The sequence below is a fragment of the Ambystoma mexicanum genome, chromosome 7p (genome assembly GCF_040938575.1).
Source record: "Ambystoma mexicanum isolate Mex_15411 chromosome 7p, UKY_AmexF1_1, whole genome shotgun sequence".
In the NCBI taxonomy this organism is placed as follows: Eukaryota; Metazoa; Chordata; class Amphibia; order Caudata; family Ambystomatidae; genus Ambystoma; species Ambystoma mexicanum.
This window is the reverse complement of record NC_090939.1, coordinates 731,901,847-731,922,868: the sequence shown is the minus strand read 5'-3', so window position 1 is coordinate 731,922,868 and position 21,022 is coordinate 731,901,847.

Sequence of the window (21,022 nt, the reverse complement as noted above, 5' to 3'; positions counted from 1 at the left end):
CCTGCTGAGTGAGTCAGCAACGGTGTAATTTACTCCTGCCAGAACGAGGAACATTCCCTGGGCGACAGGCCAAGGTCCTGCGCCTCTTTGGAGAGTGCTGGGGGGGGTGAGATCTGGTGCCCCCGATTCCCTGATGTAAAAAATGGTTGTGGTATTGTCCATGAAGACCTGCACCATCTTGCCTTGTGAGTGAAGGAAGGACTTGAGGGCCCTAAACATTGCCCGAAGTTCCAGGACATTGATGTGCAAAGACATCCTCCGGCAGCCACAGGCCTATGGCGTAAATACTTCCAGTGTGAGCTCCCCATCCTTCCAGGGAGGCGTCCATCGTGACCCTCTCCTGATGTGGTGGGGTCTGTAAATCCGTGCCTCTGGACAGATTAGAGCGCACACCCCACCACCTTATCGCTCATGATCTTGTCCTGCAAGCTTACTGACACTTGTATCAAACTGCCGTCGAGGAACACCTGTAGTGGACGCATCCGTAGCCTGCAGTGTCCTTTGAGATAGATGCGTGACGACATCTTGCCGAGCAGAGACTTGATGGTCCTCATCGTGGCAATCTTCAGTGCCAACAGCTGTTGCATCTTGCCCAAGATGGCCACTATCCTTTCCTCCGACAAGTATCTCCCACATCTTTGTCATCACTTCACTGGTGAAGTGACTACCTCGGTCTGACTCAATCTTTTGGGGTAGGCCAAAACGCAAGAAGATGTGGTTATTCATCAGGGTAGCTGCTGTTTCTGCCTTGCAATTTGGGGCCGGGAGACATTCCACCCATTTGGTAAACAAGCATGTTACTGGTAACATGTACATGTTCCCCCTAGAGGAGCGAATCACAGACCCGATGAAATCTACATGTAAATCTGACCAAGGCAGTGTCATCCCTCTCTTCTGGAGGGGAGCTCGATGTGTGAGTGATGTTGGCTGAAATTGTGCACACAAGATACCCCTTCAAGTATTTGTTGAGGTCCTGCCCCATGTGTGGCCAGTATGTAACCTCTTGTAAGGTTTGTAAAGTAGTGTGAAACCCGCGATGACCGGCTGTAGCTGCATCATGGGCGTGACTTAGCATCAGGCTTCGGAATGAGGTAGGGACCAGCCACTGGTCACAGCCAGATATGGATCACCTTACCAACAAACCATCTTGGACTCAGAACATTTTTGGACATTTCAACACCCTGAGGTCCTCTTTCCCAATGTAATTGGTATCCGTCAGAGGAAAGTTCTCAGGGTCCTCAATGTGTTGATAAAATTTACCAATAATTGGATCCCCATTGTGTGCTGTGATTAAATCAGCATCTGGAGTCTCCTTACTCCACTGGGCAGTTGAGAGTTCATTGTGAGCATTTGTCTGGGACCTAGTGATAGCAGTGACCTGGATCTCCCCCAACAGGGACTCAAACTCCATGAGCTCCCCCTGGATGGCTCCGGTTTTGGCCAGCTGATCAGCTAGGTCGTTTCCAGGTTTGTCTGGCCCCTCTATTCTGGAATGACCCTTGATCTTCTTCCAATAGATGGTCATCCCACTAAAGGTGACGGATCATCAATATTTTGATAAGATTGCCATGTTTAAGCGGTTTGTTGTTAGCACATAGCATGCCTCTGGTTTTCCAATTAACCAGGTGCTCCCCGAACCCGTTCCAGACATAATCTGAATCAGTGATTATGACCAGTTTGTGGAGTTGGTGTTTGACGGCAGTGAGGATGGCTGATGAACTGCCATCAACTCCGCCACCTGACTATTGCGGGTACCGATCTTGTACCCAGCGGAGGGTTCCGGGGCATCATTCAGCCAGGCATTCCCAACCCCGGCCACCAGTTCCTTTTCCCCATTGTTGTCAACATGGTAGGAGAACCCATCCACATAAACTGTGGGCATTCCCTCGCACTTGTCTTCTTCATAGTCTTTGTGCAGGGAATTCGTGTACGCCCCCATGTTGTCCTAGATTTTAAGACTTTCGTCCTTGAGATAGTTTTCTCTGGCACAATCATGCAAGTCAGCCAGACCTTGCGCGAGGGGACTCTTCTTGTTTTGGCCATATCTGACCTGCACAGGAAAGCCTTGCATTGACAGAATCCAGGAAGTAATTCAGGAATTACTCACATTTCTGGCTCAGATTCTGTCACTTTGGAGGTATTGCAAAGGCTGATGTAGAGTCTCCACTATGATGTGTTCCCCCTGGATGAACAGTGGTCATTTTTCAATGCCCACACTGTTGCCAGGAGTGCCTTCTCACAATCGTTGAATTTTTCCTCCACAGAGGATAAAGTCTTTCTTGCATAGGAGATGACTTATTGACCTTGTCATGCTTTTGATATAATACTGCTGTCAAGAATGTATTCGAGAAACCTGTCTCCAAGAAGAACTCCTTGTTTTTGACAGGGTAAGCTAGACAAGGCACTTGTGAGAGGCTTCTTTTGTGTTGCTTTACTGCCTTGGCTTGTTATGAACACCAATCCCACTTGACCCCCCTTCAACAGATGGATCAGGGGTCTTGTGATCTCTGCGTAATCCTCAATGAACTTCCTACTGTAATTAGTCAGTCCAAGGAGGCGTCTTAGCTCACGCTGAGTTGTGGGGTCTTTTAGTTTTAGGAGTGCTTCCACTTTCTTTTCTTGGGGACAGAGACCCCAGGAGTTATCTCATGCCCCAAGAAGTTGACACGGGTTCTGTACCACTGTGCTTTTTGGAAGGATAGTTTTACTCCGGCAACCCTCAACTGTGTCAGAACATAACGGATTTCTGCTATGTGTTCCTCCACAGTTGAGCTTTTATCAGGACATCATCCACATAGGCCAGGTTACTCCTTTCACCCAAGTCGGGCATGGCCTTATGTAAGAAGATGTCAAATTTGTTGCCAGAGTAGATGTATCCGAAGGGAGTCCAGGTCCAGGTGTACTGCTGCCCCTGAAGGGAAAGGCCAGCTTGTATTGGGCCTCCCTACTGATAGGCACGGTCCAGTACCCATTGGTCAGGTAAGTGGCAGTGTATACATTTGACCCCTGGATCTGGGCCAGCCCCTGGTCAATGTAGGGGAGAGGCCATCGGGACATGTGGACCCATTTATTTAGCTCCTTAAGGTCGCCAGAGAGTCTCCACTGGCCATTCAGTTTTAAAATCCCCAGCACCGGATTATAAGAGGTGCTGCGGACTGGACGAATTATCCACGGGACTCAAGGTTTTTTATAATTTCCATCAGGGACTCCATTGATGCGAGAAGTTTTGCTTCACAGACACTGGAGTCGTTCCAGGGTCTGTGGGAATTGTTGTTGTATGGATTTCGGTACGACCACATTCATACGAGTCCACCACAAAGAGATCCTGAAAATCTAGGAACACCTGTTTCAACTTTTGCTTTTGCTCCGGAGTCTCACATACATCAGCTAGGTTGACTCGCTCTTCAACCATTTGCCTGAAGCCCGGAAAGTCTTCCAGTTTTGCTATTTCAGCGGCCTCCTCCATCTGGGTGTAGCGGTCCCTGGTTAGAGTATTCACCTGGACAGAGGGTTGCATGTAGGAGAGACAGTCCTTGTGGACCTGGAAGATCACCTCATTCTGCCTGATGTCGCAGGTCACCATCTCCTCACCGTAAGGGCAGGAAGAGTACACCAGGAAATTCCCCCCTTGCCAGGTGAAGATCCTGTCTGGTGGTATGTCATTGTCACTGTCACTATCAAAACAGTCATTGGGGATTGTTCCTATCAGTTCATTACCTAGATCCATGCAAAAATGTCAGTCATCAACCGCCATACCAACAATGGTGCCTGTGCCCAGAGTGATACACCTAAGTTTGCTGTTATCCATCAATATTGGAATGGTGTTGTGTTCTCCATTGACTAATAGTGTTGGGTTTAACCCCAACCCCTGCTAATGGAGATGGGCATTGAGGTGTACATATGCATCAGGATCTTACAGTTTCTGTCCTCTTTTCATTTTTAATTCAAGTGGGAATAATCGTGTCCATCCTGGGATGGTGACCTCCTCTCCAATTTGAACTTCAACGGCATATGGCAGCAATTGGGCTGACCAAAATGCTTTTTCTGAATCATCAAAATCCATGGGATTACCCCCTAGTCGGGACCAGGCTTTGTAATTTATCAGGTCCATGGCAAAACATTTGAGAATGTCACATCCGAAATAAAATGCAGCTGGGACATCTCGCATGACCCAACAATTATGCACTATGCTTTTGTTTCCGATAAACATTTTGAGCATACACCTGCTAGGCAGGAGATGTTTGGAATTGGGTGCTTCCAGGCCCATTTCCCACTTATCGATCAATTTAAATGTGGGAATGGCTGGATCTTTTGGGAGCTTTCGAAACATGGCTTCGCTGATGAAGCTCTTACCACTGTTCACGCACACTCGAGCGAGAACAGCCTCCTTCCCCTCATTTAACTGAATAGGGATGAACAACTGTTCTCTAATTTTCTGAATACCAGCTGAACTTTGAGCTGGTTTCTCATCGCTTTTGACTTTGGAATTGGGACTGTCTGATTGTAAATCAGAATAGAATTTCAAAGTATTTCCTTCCAGTGTGGAATGCCACTTGAAACTGGTAGGAAGGTTGATTTTCCGGAATGGAGAGGAGTTCCCATCACCAGTTTGTTGTTCTACAGCAATTACTGTCACGTGAGGTATTTGATTGTTCTGGAAATGAAACTCAATATGATCAGGTTTTTGTTCAACCATGTGGCATGTGCCATTTAAACTAACATTGTCGACACTCTGTTTCAATTTTATTGGCCGTTTTGTTTGAGTCCAGAGGACCTTGTTCACACAGTCTATTAGGGGGGACAACCTACGCAGGCTGTCATTCCCTAGTAGACAGAGTGTGCCCTCTGGAGTCACAGCTATGACCGGGTGTTTCACTTTCTGTCGCCCAATTATTATTTCTAAATCTGCAGTCCCCTCAACAGGAATTTCATTCCCATCGAAGTTCTGGAGTTGTCCAGGAAGAGGGGTGAGAGGGTTCTGGTATCTCTCCCACATTCCTGAATTTAGCTGATCAAAGGCCCTTTTTTGACAGAAGAGTGGGTTGGGATACAGTGTCCAACAGCGCCGGAAATGTACATTTCCCTTGCACCTGGACCGGGGCATAAAATCTACCCTCTTTCGCCTCAAATGGGAAAAGGTAATGTGCATTTTGGGCAAACTGTGTGGTCAGTTCCCTTATTTTTGACTCCGACAAAGGGGTAGTTTGAACATAATTCTGTGTGTGAGTTTGGGGATCTGAAAGAAAATTTGAAATTCAGATATTTGGGGACTTTTGGGTTCCCCCTTTTCTGATTCTGGGCTGCCCCTCCCATTTTGGAGGCAGTCAACAGAATTCGTTTTTGAGGTCTGGGCTCCTTCTGTTACTATTGGGTTTCCTGGATGCTCATTCTTGGGTTCCAGGATGGGCGATTCTGAATCAGTCCCTACACCCACACAGTCTTCATTTAGATCTCTCGGGACCCATTTTTCTTTGGGAGGAGTCCCCGTGTCCCAGAAGGAGAAGGTCTTTTTCCCAAAATCCTCTAAGGATTCTTCCCCTTCAAATTGGAGGACACTAACTTCCTCCACAAAATGGGCCTTTTTGAGTTCTTTATTTCTCCTACCCACCCTCTGTTCCCTGGGTTGCAGATTTTCGGGGGCAAGAGATTTTGGTTCCGGTTCCTGGGTATCCAGGAGCTTTTCACGAGTGAGGAAGGAAGCTTCCCCTAGGGCTTTACACCTCACTTCCCCCTGTGCCTCCTCCTCTGGGACCGGTGAGTTATCAGGGTTGTCGCCCCGTCATTGTTCTGGGGTACCAGACCCTTGGTTTGTGGGGTTCTGAGCCGCCACGTTTATCTGAGGGTTCTGTTGAGCCCTCAACATGCAACCCAGATCCTGGGTAAGGTTTTGGACCTGGCGCTCCACTTGGGACACCCGTCCCTGCAGGTACGGCGGTCTCTTGTCAACTCTAAGTGGACCACGGGAAGGGTAACTATCCATTATCCAGTACTACCCTGAATATGGTGAATTTTGGGAACCCTCCACCCTTGGCCTCCCCTCTCCCGGATTGGGTTGTCTGGGTTCCTGACGTTGGGAATGAAAGGAGGGTTGTCCTGCAGGTCGGGGTTTTTTGAGTATCGGGGGAAGAAACTTAACCCAGCATTTGGGGAATTACTGCCCTCCTGGGGAAAGTTAGGCGGGAAGCTTCCCAGGGTAGTACTTACCTGATTGGATCCCCCCTTGGGCTGGGGGAGTCCATACGCACCCCAAAATTGGTCAGTTGCCCTTATATCGGGGGCTGATATAATCAGGGGATTTAGAGGTCCCATTAGTGGGATTACCTCCCTGATTGCCACCTGTTTGTGATTGGCCTGAAGGCCTTCAGGGTCTCTGATTTTGCTGATTTTGTGTAGGTGTATTTTTAGGCTCCTCCATCTCTAAGTCTAAAATGGGGGCAACCTTCACCTCCGCCACCTTAGCAGCCGCAGGGGTGTTGGCTGGTTTGTGGTTTTTGGCCAGAATTCTATTTTCTGCAGGTTTTTGGACCTCATAAATGAGGGTAGCCTGCTCTATGACCCAGTCCAGAGATCTTTTGTCATGGAAATCCCTCACCAGCTGGGTCATGATATACTTGGGGAGTGCATGAAAGAAGGTGGTTATGAACTCCCTGCGATCTGTGCGCACCCTCCTAGTGGTTTGTGCAAAGGCTCGTTTGAGCTCCTGCACAAATTCTCGTGGGGCCTGATCTTCCCCGCAATGCAGATTGTAGGCCTCTTTGTAAGCCTCTTGGGGGTTTCTGTGGGTGGAAAAGTGTTTCAAAATGGCCTCCCTGTAGGTGGACCATCTTGAATGGTTCTGGTCCTCCAGTCCAGAAAAGAAGCTGGAGTACTCGGGGGAAAAGGCCCATTTTACATACTCTATGCAATTCTGGTTATCTTTCATAGGAAAAGTGTCCGTCATCTGCTCATAGTGTTCCAAGTGTTCCCAAACAGAATATTTTGCATTTTTATGGTATGGGGTTATGAAACTCCTGATGGTCTGAGTCTGCCTAATGGGGTCTTTTGTCGTAACTCTCCTGAGTTTGTTTGCCTTCTTTGGCCTAGTCACCTGAGTCCACTCGCCCTCAGACTCAGATGCGCTGCTACTTGAGGTCCCCTCATGATCATCTAGGCACTCCCGGATTCTGTAAGCTTGAGAGGTGCTCACAGAATGGTAGGGCCTAGATTCTCTATTCCTGTGGTGCTCAGGAGAGTAGTCTTCTGACTCTTCCCTGTTCCCAGGGTTGGCAGAGTATCCCCCCCACTGTCCTAATTGGGTAGATGTCTTCAGGATGCTCTTTTTGGGCCTAATTTCATTCGGTTTTTCATCAAATTGAACCAACTGGTCCCTTGGAAGGTAGTACTTCTGTGGAACTACTTCCCTGACTCTCCCCTCATAGGAGTCTTCCTTGTCAGAGGCATCAACCTTAATGTTTGCGTATCTATACAGGGAGATGCCTGTTCATGAATTTCTGGGGGGCGCTGATCGGTCAGTTCCATCATTCTAAACCTATTGAATTCTGCCGGCCTCATGGTTTCTGGCTCATGTGACCCGGTAGACATGAAGTTGCAGTGTTCATTGTATTAAATGGGTTTGAGTCTCTTAGTGCAGAGGTCCTTATGCTATTATCAGGTATTGCCCTGTCCCTCTCTACCTGTTCGGGGTCCCTCCAGTTAGAATTAAATCTAGCACCCTCTTTCTCCAACCGCGCTAGTTTATCATTCTCAGCCCCTACTTCATAATGATAAGCAAAGATCAAGGCTTTACTGGCCTCTATGACCCGCTCTTACACCGCCACTTGTTTGGGGACCCATTCATTTTTTTCACAGAGGGCCTCATTGTCTCTCTGTGCTTCCTGTGTGGTTTGGGAATAATGAGACAATTTCTGTTGCAGGAGATTCGCCTCCTGAGTTTTTTCATCTTTGGTCTGGGTGTTCTCTTCCAGAGCACCTTCTACCTGTCTGGCGTGCGCCAGTAGATTCCCATACTCTGTTTTGACTTTATTCAGTTTCTGGAGTGCTAACGCACTTCCCTGTAACTCTGTTTTTAATTTGCTTACTTCCTGGCATAGGGCGTCTTTCTCCTGATTTAGGGTGCCTCTCTGTTCAGCCAGGTCTTCCCTTTGTTGCTTGATGGTATTTAATTGTTGGCGCTCTTGATCAAATACTGCTTGAGAGTGGAGGTCTCTCTAAATTAATATATTATTTTCCTCTTTCAACCTTTCGACCTGATCTTGCAGCATGGTTATTTGTCCTGAGCAGGCCCTATTATACGTTAATTGTTGAGTCAGCTTCTGTTGACACTCTTCTAGAGAGTCCTGACACTCTATTTTTGCTGCTTCTAGTTGGGCCTCTATGTATACATTATTCTGTTGTTGGAGGGCCGAGTCCTCTTTTAATTTCATGATGTGATTTCCAGATTCTACTTCCAACTCTTGGCTCTTCTGTAATTCTTGTTCTGCTAATTTTAGTTCAGCCTGGATTTGATTTAATAGTTCAGATTGATTCTGCACTAGAGTTTCATTTTCCTCTTGCTTTTCCCACATCACTCCCATGTGGAGATACATGTAGGCCGCGATCCTGACAATTTTAATGTGCTCCTCTTTAATTTTTGGGGTCATATATGATTCACTCAGTGCTTGGTGTAATACGCCACCATCCTGCCATGTATCCAGGTTCATGGCGATGACCTGTTGTGTTATTTCTTGAAGGTGAGCCCCTCTTCTGTATCTCCGCCACACTGTAGATATGCATAGCATATGTGCCTATAGGTCTGCATATAACGTGGCCCTGTTCGAGACCAGGGCTACACCATATATCGGGGGGTTTCCATTTGTGACATACCCACTTTAATGTCTCTCCCTTGTGTCTTTTTCAATTCTCTTTCTTTCTCCCTCCCTTCCCCTTCCCCATTTTCTTTGTTTCTTTTCTTTTGTCCTCTTTAGGCATTCATTTGTGTATGCTACACTTTACTTGACTCCAGGGGCATTGTCCCATGTTTTCCAACAAGCATAGCCCCGCTGCATCATGCTCTATGGACATTTTGAATTTCCTGCCTTTAAAGGTGAACTGTTACCCCATTGGGAATAGGACAGAGACTCGACTGTGTATACACTTGCAACTACATTTGTGTACAACACCCCATTTTGTGGAATCACCCTCGTTATCTCCGGATTTTAAAATTCGACTATGGGTGAGTTGCCCTCCTTTCATTTGGGTCCAGGCTCACTTTTCATTTTATCCTATATTATGTATGCTCAGGCACTCAGTTTACGGTCTGTTTTTGCCTTGACGACACATAAGGCTTTTGGTTATTGCCATTTTTAGCTTTTGAATTATGTTTTTATGCTTATTAGAGATAGATCTCATCTCTTGTGTTCCATTCTAATTGGAGATACTTATCCTTTTTGCCATTCCATCAAGATCCTCTGACTATCTGCAGACTACCCCAGAAATGTGTAAAGGTCAGTCTCTCGATTTCTTGCAATTTCTGGCCCAATGCTCCATTGTGTAGGGATTTGCCCGTCAACTTTTCCCTTTGCTTTCTTGTATTGCAATTTTTTAACACTATTCTTTATCGCTTTCATTAAGGTGAATACATATTCATTAGAGGTTTATGTTTATATGCAGAGTCCCCACAAAGCAATTGTCTATGGGTCCTGAAGAAGGCTTCAGCCATAGAATTCTAGACACCAGCCAAAACCTCAATCAACCATGTGGATAAGCTGCGGATATTTATATTGGGCGCCCACTTACATGAGTTTATTACCGTGACACTGTATAAGGACTTCCAATACATTTAATAATGCCTTTAGTTTAGGTCCTATTGAAGTAAACCCGCAGATAGATTTATGTCCATGTTGAGCTGGCAAATAGTGGTCTTTCGCTTCGCTCATTGTACAGTCTCAACCTGTTTACATAGAGTTCTTAAAATATGAAATGTATGTTATGAACCTACGCCATTTCACAACAATTAAGTGTTGGCTTGATTCACATGATTGTATTTTTGATTTCTTCGCATTTCAGTGTAATGTTCTTTTGGTTTTTTGTCTTAGGTATTCAAAATTGACTATATGTATTGAAACATGAATCACGTTCAATGATATTTAATATGTTTACTTGTGGAAAATGTTTTGGATTAAATATGAACATTTATGTTTTGGAAAAAATTGCAATAGTTTAGACTGATTCTTTTGTCAGCTACTTAATTATTCGGATAATTGGTATATCTGTAAGGGCTTTTTTCATGACCTAATTAAAATACAGGTCCTTAGTTTTTCCTGGTTTTCTTTTGAAGGCAGAGGATGGGGGAGTTCCCCACCTCAGCCCAAGCTCTAGTCTGGTTTTGAAGCAGGTTTTCCTTTTTGAAACTTGCAGATACATGTTGGGAACCCACCCTTGGTTCACATGTTATTTCTTGCAGCCAGACCTTTTCATCCTGTTCTGGCCACTCACCTCTGACAAATAGCTTGTTCAGAAAGTGCTCCCTAGGCATATTGATTTCTACTACAGTCATTTTGGACATGTTCTTTCTTTATTCATTTATTTATGTAAGGGTAACCTGTATTCTATTGCTTTTCTGTTTATTTCTGAGGTTGATTTTAGTTTTACTTTTAGAAACAGGCCTGGTACTTAGAGTATTTGTTTTGGGGAGGTGCTGTACAGTGTAACCCAGTATTCCAACCACACAAAGTAGTACCACCTTGCAGGTTAGTCTGCTGTGTTGGACTGCCACGAGTGGCAACCAAACTCAATCCCGGATTTGCGCCCCCAAATTTGTTAAGGATTTCAATCAGGCGACACACACCTTGGTCTCGGCCTAGTATGCAGCGCACAACTGAATTGCTTAAATCTTTATATTGTATAGATTCAATATTGAGATGGTACACCACTGATATCACACCGTCTATTCAAATAGACCAGGTCACAACAGACCATGAACCAGGCTGGTTGTTAAAATACAATATTTATTTATTTATTTTAAAATTCAAAAGAAATCATACACTTTTTAATATGGGCAGCAATCACCAATGGGGTGATAATTACAATGAGAATGTGAGCAATGCACAGGGTTTAACCTTCTAGTGGAACATATACACAGCACAGCGGAATAGGAGCACTTCTTGATTTAGGAAAGATAGCACCCAAGTTAGAATTTCCCCCTGCAATGTTCCCTCAACCCACAAATAATCAATTCTGAGTGGATAAACAGAAGCAGCAGGTAATCAGGGATAAGAAACAGGAAACTGAATCCAAATCTGACCTTCCCCCCCAAATAAGAGAGAAAACTGATTTTAAACCCCTTGCAATGTTATGAAATGACACTTGGAAATGGACAAATAAATAATGAATGTGTGTTAAAAACCTTGAAGCAAATATAATTCCTCACTAATGCAACAATGCAAAGACACTAACAATCACCAAGAATGGATTACCAAAAGCATACAGTTTGAAAATGAGTGGAAAGTTTAAAACAGATTGCAGCAAAATGACACGTTGGGAACTTTGCAATTTTTTCAATTCCCACATGAAATTACCCAAACGATTTTTAATAAAAAATTGTAAAATGCACTAATTAGGAGTGCAGGGATAGAGGTATATCCCAGGGACATACTACAAGTGAAACGAGGCATCTAGCTGATAAATTGGTGGAGTTATACAAGATATAAAAAGGTGCACTTTCAGTAAAATGAAGCCATGAAATAGGAAAGGAAATCAGTTGTGACAAGAACAGTTTTACTTTAAACTATAGTATTAGGCTAGCCCACCAAAGAGGGACACAGTAAGATCCAGGGTTGATTTGCAATTTCAACCCTGTCACCCCAGTGCCCAACCCTGGTGGAAACCAGTCCGATCACTCGAAATAGGACTAATGGTTTAGGATTACACAAGACAAAATTACTAAAGAGATGGCGCTAGCTCTAAAAATCAAGGGCAGGGTTGCAAGAATGAGTCTGACATTTTCAACAAGTTATCAGGATATGGATAAGATGACTTGGAGAGTAGGATAAGGACAAATGCAAGACAAGATAGGTTGAGGGTTTCAATAGGGTGGCGATTATACACAGTCTACTTTTTAGTTTTGGGATTTTTGGACTGTCAACAGGTTCTGGTCACTATACGGTGGCACACCTGGCAAACAGCTGGGCAGTTCTGGTCACCGGATGGCACTGGACTGGAATGGCTATTCTGGTCACTGGATACTAAAGTTCCGCTGGATGGTAGGATGGAACCGGGCATGCAGTTTCTGGGCAGCAGGCAGGCTGGTTCAGGATGCTTCCCAAAAGAATACCACAGCTTTCCCCTTTTTCATGAGTTATTTAGTGGGTTTTCAGAATTGAGGCCTTGCTCGGAATAGGATCAGCACTGCTTGGGTTTTGCAGTGGGCCCTGGAGTATGGTCAGCAATGCTTTGGTCTTGTAGCTGGGATCTGAGATTTGGATGGATGGAACAAGAATGCAGCGCAGGAACGTCAGGAAGAGCGTGTGTGTCTTGAGTCTTGTCAGGGACTCTTATTTATAATGCATAGTGACATCATCAAAGTATTTGGCTGGGGCAGGCTTAACTGAACACGCCTCTAACAAGTGGATTGAGCAAGGGTGATAGTCTCCGCCTAGCTCTCAGCTGGTTGGATTACCAGAAAATGATGACAGATTTATGATGTGAGTTTTACAATGTCCAAAACCTCCCACAATTACTTTACTTAAAATTCATTTTTGCCCTAAATGGCACCTTCATACAGTGGAAACATCTAAACACTTAAATAAGCAGGTTACATATTTTATGCAGCACATAGCAGTCCAATCCTCCAGTTTGTTAGACCTTGTTGCAACCTTCTACCAGTGTTTCACACTTTTCAATTGGATTTCTATTATACAAAATTCTATAACTTTATACATCGGTGTGGATTATCATAAGGGATGTATGTACAAAAGTTCACATTTGCAACATGGATGGTTTTCTTGTAATCTGCAATACTTTGCCATTTCTGTCCCCCAAGGTGTCAGTGAAATCTACCATGTCTTAAAAGAAAGCCCATAAAATCACTTTTAAACTGCAAAATGGTTACATTTTTACAAAGTCTTGCTGCAGAGATAAAAAAAACCTTACATTTTATTTATGAAATGGTCTCCGGAAGCAAGTGGCAATCCTTTGTCACTGTACCATTGTTTTTGTTCTCTCTTCAGTAGCCACCAACGGTCACTTCATCCAGAGCAATGTGGCAGTTTACAGCTTGATTAAAGGTTTATTGCCCCCTTGCCCTCTTCACACTTCCTGGCCCTGGGAGTTCCATTGTCTGTGGGTTCAGCCCAGCCTAAATTCTTTCCAACCTAGTAATTATCAGTGGGGTGTTAGTCTCTGCTGAGAGTTTATGGTGTGGCTCCCTTCCTAGGGGGAAGCTTTAACTCTGCCAACCGGAAAAGCCTGTTTTTGACAGCTCGCAAATCCAGCCAAGGCAGTTTAAAACCTTTATTTTCTGATATTTGGTCCTGAATTAAAACACACCTGTGGAATAAAATAGCTCATGTGTGTATTATCAGCAGCAACAAAACCCCTTCACATTGTTATATAATGTAGGCTTTCATTCAACAGTTTACTTTTTAACCAGGCATTTTTAGATAAGCCCATTTTTACACATGTGGTGCAAGCTGCTAGTATTTCTCTTTAAGTTAGGTTTTGCATCTCCATCAGATTCCCACACTGTATTGCAGCTATGGTTCTTTTCTTGTATGCAGGAGTTTGGTTTGAAGCACAGATGCATTGAAACTGACATGGCTCAGATAGCTGGAGTCTCTTTTGAACTACTGAGCTTTGATCCATTTGTAAAGAAATGAACACATTTCCCCGGGAGGGAAAAGTGAAGCTCCTTGTTGATTGTCCTCAAAGTTAGTTTGACAGGGCCTGTCCTTCAGAAATCATGCCTAGTTTTTCTGAAGCACAATGAGATATCCTGGCCATGGGAGGGCCTTATTGATCACAGTGGTTTAAGAAAGAACAGATGGAATTAGCGTCAAAGCAGCATTTATTTTAAAGGTGAAAAAGTGTCCTTTTCAATGGGGATTTTGTGGTTTTCAGCACAGCAGTGCTGCCTTTTCACTTTCTTCCTTTTGTATATGTCAGAACACACTAGCATTCTCTTTCAGTGTTTCCGCTTGTTCCATCCAGCCCAATGTATGCTTGGTGCAGCCATCCTTCCTTTTGTTGCTGCAAAATGCAGTTTTGAGGCCATGGCACTCACCAGTGCCAGCTCAGCCATTTTGCTGTTCCTGTGCAAATGCAGCTTGGTGATGTGGGGAAATACTGTTGAGTGGGTCAATATATCCCACAACGCTCTGCCCTCATGCGTAGGTGTGACCATCATGTTCGTCCAACTTCATCCCTCCACATGACTGAAGACCACAAAAGCGAGCCTCTTGTGTATTAAAAATACAATTTTCTAATAGACCTCTGATGTCCTTGTTTTGTTCAAGCCTCCTGAACAGGAGCTTTATTCTTTCACACGATTTGTGTCCAATGTCTGCTCACCCCAGCCTGATACGGCCTTGGCTTCTTGGCTCATCTAGTCTCGCCTTTCCGAGATTCACTTTGTAATTCACTTTTTTTCTAACTGCGGCCCACTGGAATAGAGGCCTTCCTTCTTTATCCCAGCTGTGCTATAACATGTAGTGGAAATATCCATTCTTTACTTGCTAATATATATATGCATATATTGGTGTATACCTCAATCTATTCACTATTAAGCTAGCCTCAAGAATACTCAATCTGCGTGTGTTTCTTTGCATATGTACATGTGTAAAAGAGCTTGACATCTTCATCTTTTCTGTAGCATAAGTTTCTTCACCTTGATCGCAAGATGCCACTTATCTTCAATACTTTCTCAATCCTTATAGAATATCTGCATTCTCTAGTCTCTGCATCTCTTCTATGTACATCAGCTTGGCTCTGTGTGACATCACCATTCGTCTTGGCCATTCATTTGCTCTGCTTCTTCTGGGATTTCATTCAAATGGCCATCATAATGTCTTGTATTCAGGTATGGTTTTTAAATGGGAACCTTGCTTACAGGATTCACATTGGTATCAGTATTTTCACTGGTACTGCACGTGTCTCACACTCTGGTTCCCAACATGTAGGTAAGATAGGTGAGGTGATTGAGGTGGAGGTACTTAGTTCCTTCTCTAGCTTCCCCCTCTGGGTGATTCAATAACCACTCTCCCACAATCCTTCATATCTAGACATTCTTGTCTGAAGAAATGTTTCTTTAAGATCCATATTTTTATGACTCCCTTCAGGCATCCAGCTGATTTCACATGCTCATCCTTGTCCCAAGTCATGAGTATGCACTGTCCACTTGGACTGCAATAGATCCATCTTCCCACATACTTCTTATGGTTCTTTGGATACAGGAATTTTGTTCCCTCAGGTGATGGATACTGGTCTTTACAAAGTCTCTAATTTCTTCATCTGTCAAGTCTCTGGCCTTCCATCCTGATTCAACATCGATCATGATTTTCATCCCTATAGCTTTCTTTGCGGTCTTCTTATATTGTGTGATTATTATCTTGATCACACAAAATCCAAGCAACACCAACACGATCGGGGCTCCAAGGAACTTGAACATGTCTTCCATCCATTTTGGAACCCAAGAAAAGAGTTCTCCAAACCAGCTGTCATCAGTAATGTCTTCTATTTTGTCCATCATTTGGAGCCATAGCTTCGTTAGCATCTCTATGGCCTCTGTCAGGGTGCCATTCTCGTCATCATGAGAAGGTATGAATGTGTAACATGATTCTCTGATTTTTGCACAAACACATCCATACATAGCTGTGATCATGTCTAGGACATATCTATTCTGAAGAGTCATCAGTTGTATGGCTCTCTTCTCTAATAGCATTGAATCCCTTTCTGGTTGTTTTGATCGTCTGCAGCAATTCTCCTCTGGTAATCTGCAGCCATTTGGTATTTGCTCCAACCTGGATTCTCGGCATGAAGATCAACATGAACACCGACAAAGTCTGGCTGAACAGTCTGTGCTCATGAGGGATGGAATCAAAGGCTTCTATTGACTTGGCAGAGAAATTGTTCTCCCCCTTCATTCGACTAATCAGCTCCACAGATCTCTTCTTCCTCAGGTGAGCATCTGCTTTCGGGGAACATGTCAAGATTCAAATCACTTTTAGGACTCACCAATGCTGGAACATGAACATGAACATGCACCAATATGCATATTCCTCCCCAATCCTTGGGCAGCCTCATATATGCTCTAGAGCCACGTGCCCAATAGTGATCCATGATCACTGCTGTCCCAATGTTCATGCCTCGAAGATATGATCACATTTCTGATTTTCTCCAATCTTTCTTGTGCCATTGTTTCTGAAGCACAGCTTTGAACTCTCCAAAGGCACTATCTGCAAGGGTCCTCCTCTGTCTTCGACACAGGTCAGTATTTTAGCAATTTTTCACCATAATGGCTTGCACAGCACTTGTGCATTCCAAATAGTTGATTCAGGACAATCTACTACCATCCAGGCTCTGCAGATAACCACTCCTTCTTCCCAGCTTCTGGTGATAACATTGATCCCTAAATCTGCATCTGGACTCTGATTTTCCAAATTCGAATGTCGTCTGCAGATTTTCCTGGACTCTCAAGTCTTTTATTTACTTCCCATCTGATTCCATCTCCTTTCACTCCAGGCTTTTCATATCTGATTATGTGATTCTTTTTATAATCTCTTTGCCTTGTCTTTGTATCCTGGGCATAATCATCTTCATCTGGATTTATCCATTCAGTTGCCCATTTGAGATAGGCATCCCGGCCCATGAACTAGCCTCTTGTACGACAGAATCCTATGCGTGAAAGACAATGTGCTGCCTCGACGTCTACTTCAATAGCTATGAAGATCTTAGACTTCCCCATGCTATACGGCAGGAGTGCACATACAAAGCATTCCTCCTTTGAGGTACTCCTTCCCACTTCCTTCATATGCTGATACCACATGTTATTGCACATCTGTCTAGGTAATCATTTAGCTCATGATCATCCTCCCTAGCATTTCTCTTAGATCTCATTCTTTTCTTATGAGCCTCTTTAATCATCTCATGAAGTATGTCAGCATTGTTACTTCTTACTGGACCAATCATAGGAACATTTGTCAGTGGACTGGGAGTCTTTACATGTGCGATCTGCGTATGTATACTCCTAGACAATCTCTTCCTTTGTCTCTGCTTTTGAGCTTGGTTATGGTGCTCAAGAACAATCTCCACAACACTTTTTTTCTAACAAAATATGTCTAGTGACATTTGTCGTAGACCCCGGCAACTTTACATCATCTACTGGAATAGGGATGATTACATAGGGTCTTGGCTGCCTTGTATTTGCCATATCTGTACCCCTCTCTTTCATAGGATGATACACAGGAGTCTTTGCTCCACTTGCGTCTATATATTGTAAGCAGTGCATACTGTAAATGAGAGCAGTATCACTATAAACAAAATGCAAGAGTAAATTATACACAGATAGGACCACTTGCAGCAATAGCTTGTGCACATTGTGGATGTCTCTCGTGATTTGCCATGAAAACGTTGCTATTGATGCCGCCCATTTTACTTTTAAGGAAGTAAAAACATACTTTTAATCGGGCAACATCATGCACTACTTTTGTAAGTGGCTGAGTCGGCTCCACAAGTTCGTCGATCAGCTTCAGCTGGCTGTACAATGATGAACAAAAGTTCCCAGTGGAGACCAGGAATTGGCCTGTTACCAGATGACATGAAGATTCTCCTCCAGCATGAAACAAAGTTCCTCAACCAGTAGACTTTTGGATCTTCTCCATCAAAAGTCTAATTCAGTTCTCAGTGTTCTTTCAGAGTACCTGTTCACTTGTATTATGTTGTCTCTCAGTATCTCATTGAGTGCTGCATTGTTCCTCGGATCTCTCAGGAAGGTTCTGACATCAGTTTGTCTCCCAACAAGATGTGGGCATTCCTCAATCAAATAGTAAAACACTGAATCGACCAGTCTATGCATATTTTCTGGTTCTAGGGGCATTTGCGTTTTCCCCCCTGTATTCAGGAAGAGGAAGAATTTGCTCAATTATAGCTGCAAGTAATCTCCTTAAAATTGGACCATTCTTAGGATCTTGCAAGAATAGATGAATGCTAGTAGTTCTCCCGACAAGCACAGGGTAAGCACACAAACTGAACAAAAAAACTGCAAGAACGATCCGTGAAACATTATTATTGGGCACCACCATAGGCCCCTCCGAAAAGAAATTCACTGAGAAAGGAATCGGGGGAATTGCTCCCTCTTCCAGTCATTGAAAAGGAACTCCATATCTGGCATGATCTCCTTTATTCTCAAGACTTAAGCATGTCTCAGTCCAATGTCAACAAGCTCATGTGGGTCAAGAACAAATAACTTCCCTTAACTCCTTTCTTAGTGACTGAAAAGAGTGTCCCGAAATAAGCCACAGTCCAATGAACTCTTTATCTTTATTCAACCGCTTCTGCGTCCTTCTTCCTCGTCATAGACCTAGTCTGCACGTGCTGTGGTTCTTCCACGATGCTTACTTCCGATGGGGATGGGAGTGAAGTGGGTTCTCCAGCATAGATCTTCATGTCTCAGAGAAATATCCAAGCACGTCAGCCTTGTACCTTGACTGCAGACGGTGTAACGTCCCCCACTATGAAGGGGCCATTGAAACGTGGATCGTGCCACCTTCTAGTGAAGTTGCGGATTAGGACCGCATCTCTGGGGAAAGGTTTGGGAATACCTAACTCTTTAACTCCGTTTGCTGTAGAATCTCCATCTGTGTTATGAGTTGCCCCACACTGCTTCCGCTTGAACTGATCTGAAAAGACAGAGATACTTGAAGTCACACACCTAAGATAATCACATAGCTCCTTTCCTAACAATTCTGCTGTTGGCTGGGCATCACTACCAGTTCTAGACAGAGGTGTGAGAGGTGTCCTCATTCACCTCCCTGCCACTATGTGGTGGGGTTAAGATCGTGGTGTGAACCTGGCTGATTCCTCAATACACACAATACCAGTGGTAGACAATGCAACCATTCTTTCCTCAGGGTAAGTTTCAATTTGAGTATTCTCTCTTTAAGCAAGCCATTGAGTCTCTCACTGAATCCGTTCGCTTGCGGGTGATAAGCCGATGAAAATGTGTGCTTTATACTAAGCAAGAAGCTTATTTGCTCAAAAACTTCGATCTCAATACTTCACATATTCCCCATCTAGGAAACACTTCTCGTACATAAAATGTGGCTGCACTGGTGGCCTCTGGATGTGTACATGGCCCAGCTTCAATCCACCTTGAAAAGGGACATACTACCACTATAATATATCTATATCCATTACATACTTGCAGCATGTCGACATAGTCAATATGAAAATGCTGAAAAGGACCATTAGGTCTTGGAATAACTACTCTAATTGTGCGCAATGTGTGCCCAGCAGTAAACATTTGACATACAATACAATTTACTACATAAAATGGAACATGTTCTACTATATTTTGAATAAACCAATCCTCTGCAATAGCTGTAGCAAGGCTTTCTCTAGTAACGTGTTCCAATGGCACCCTTAATAAGGCTACAGGCATCACCATTGACCAGTGCTATATTGTCACCACAATGCTTCAGAGGGGTTTAAAGAACACCCTCTCCACATCCACAAGTCTTTTTCATCTTGAGGCGCTTCCCCTTGGATCTCTGCTAGCTGAGTCCTAGACAAGTTATTTTAACAGTTAGACACACTCATCATCACCACCATGCTTTCATTCACATCAGGCATATCAAATGATAATCATTTCTGAACATGCAATTCGCTTGGCTTCCTCATCTGCTTTTTGATTTCCACATGAAATAAAGTCTGCCCTTTTAGTATGCACTGCACACTTAAAGACTGCAATGGCTACTGGGAGTTGTAGTGCTCTAATGAGTCTGTCCAAAAAGGGTACGTTTTGCACTGGAGTGCCGTCTGCTCAGAGGTAGCCCCTCCTTTTCCAGTGTGCTTGTCCTGTGTCACTGTCAATGTCACATAGGCGGAGTCACTGTACACTGCTACTTCCGGGTCTGCATGTCTCTCAAGCGTGATAATCAGCATCACTAATTCTGCAGCTTGTGAGATGGTAACGTGCACTTATCAGTACTTCAAACTCTCCATTGGCCGTGTGCTTCACCACAGCGGCACCTGTATATCTCTGTCCATCATTTTCATCGATTGTCGAAGAACTGTCAATAAATAGAATGTCACCAGCTGCCAACGCATTTTCCTTCACCCTCGGGAGTTCATCATAGAATTCCTCCTAGTTCGAGCAATCATGTGTAGGCTTGCCCTCTGCCAGTGGTTTTGCTACAAACATGGCAGGATTTACTATTCTGCATCAGACTATTTTAATCGCCGGATTCAATATGACTACCTCGTAGGCAGAAGCCTTTTGAGAAGTCAACATACCTTTAGGTTTTTGTAAAATGGCTAATAATGCATGCTAAACAAATAATGTCATGGAACATCCCATAACTATGCTAGCAGCCTTCTCAATGGCGACCGTAGTGGCTGCCAAAGATTGTTTACACAGAAAGTGACCTCTCATTACTGGGTCTAGATCCCACTGTAATATGCAAGGGGCGTATACCCCAATGTGGTTCTCTGCGTGAGTACAACTGTCATAACAGTACCATTCATGTACAAAAATTGCCTTTTTCAGCTCATCAAACCCTTCTTCCATCTCCTCAGTCCAAACAATTTTTTCCTGATTCACCTGTGCCTTCTTCAGAGCTTGCAAAAAGGGCCTCATGTATGAACTGTAATCAAAGACCCATGCTCTCACATAGTTACATAGTCCCAAAAATATATCCATGTGCTTTATCATGAGTGGCTTTGCTGCTTTTAAAATAGCCTCAGCTCTCTCAGGTGTAACCTTCTTTCCTTCATGCGGAATTAACTGGCCTATGTACAGCACTTCCTCTTGACAATACTACAATTTCTCGTT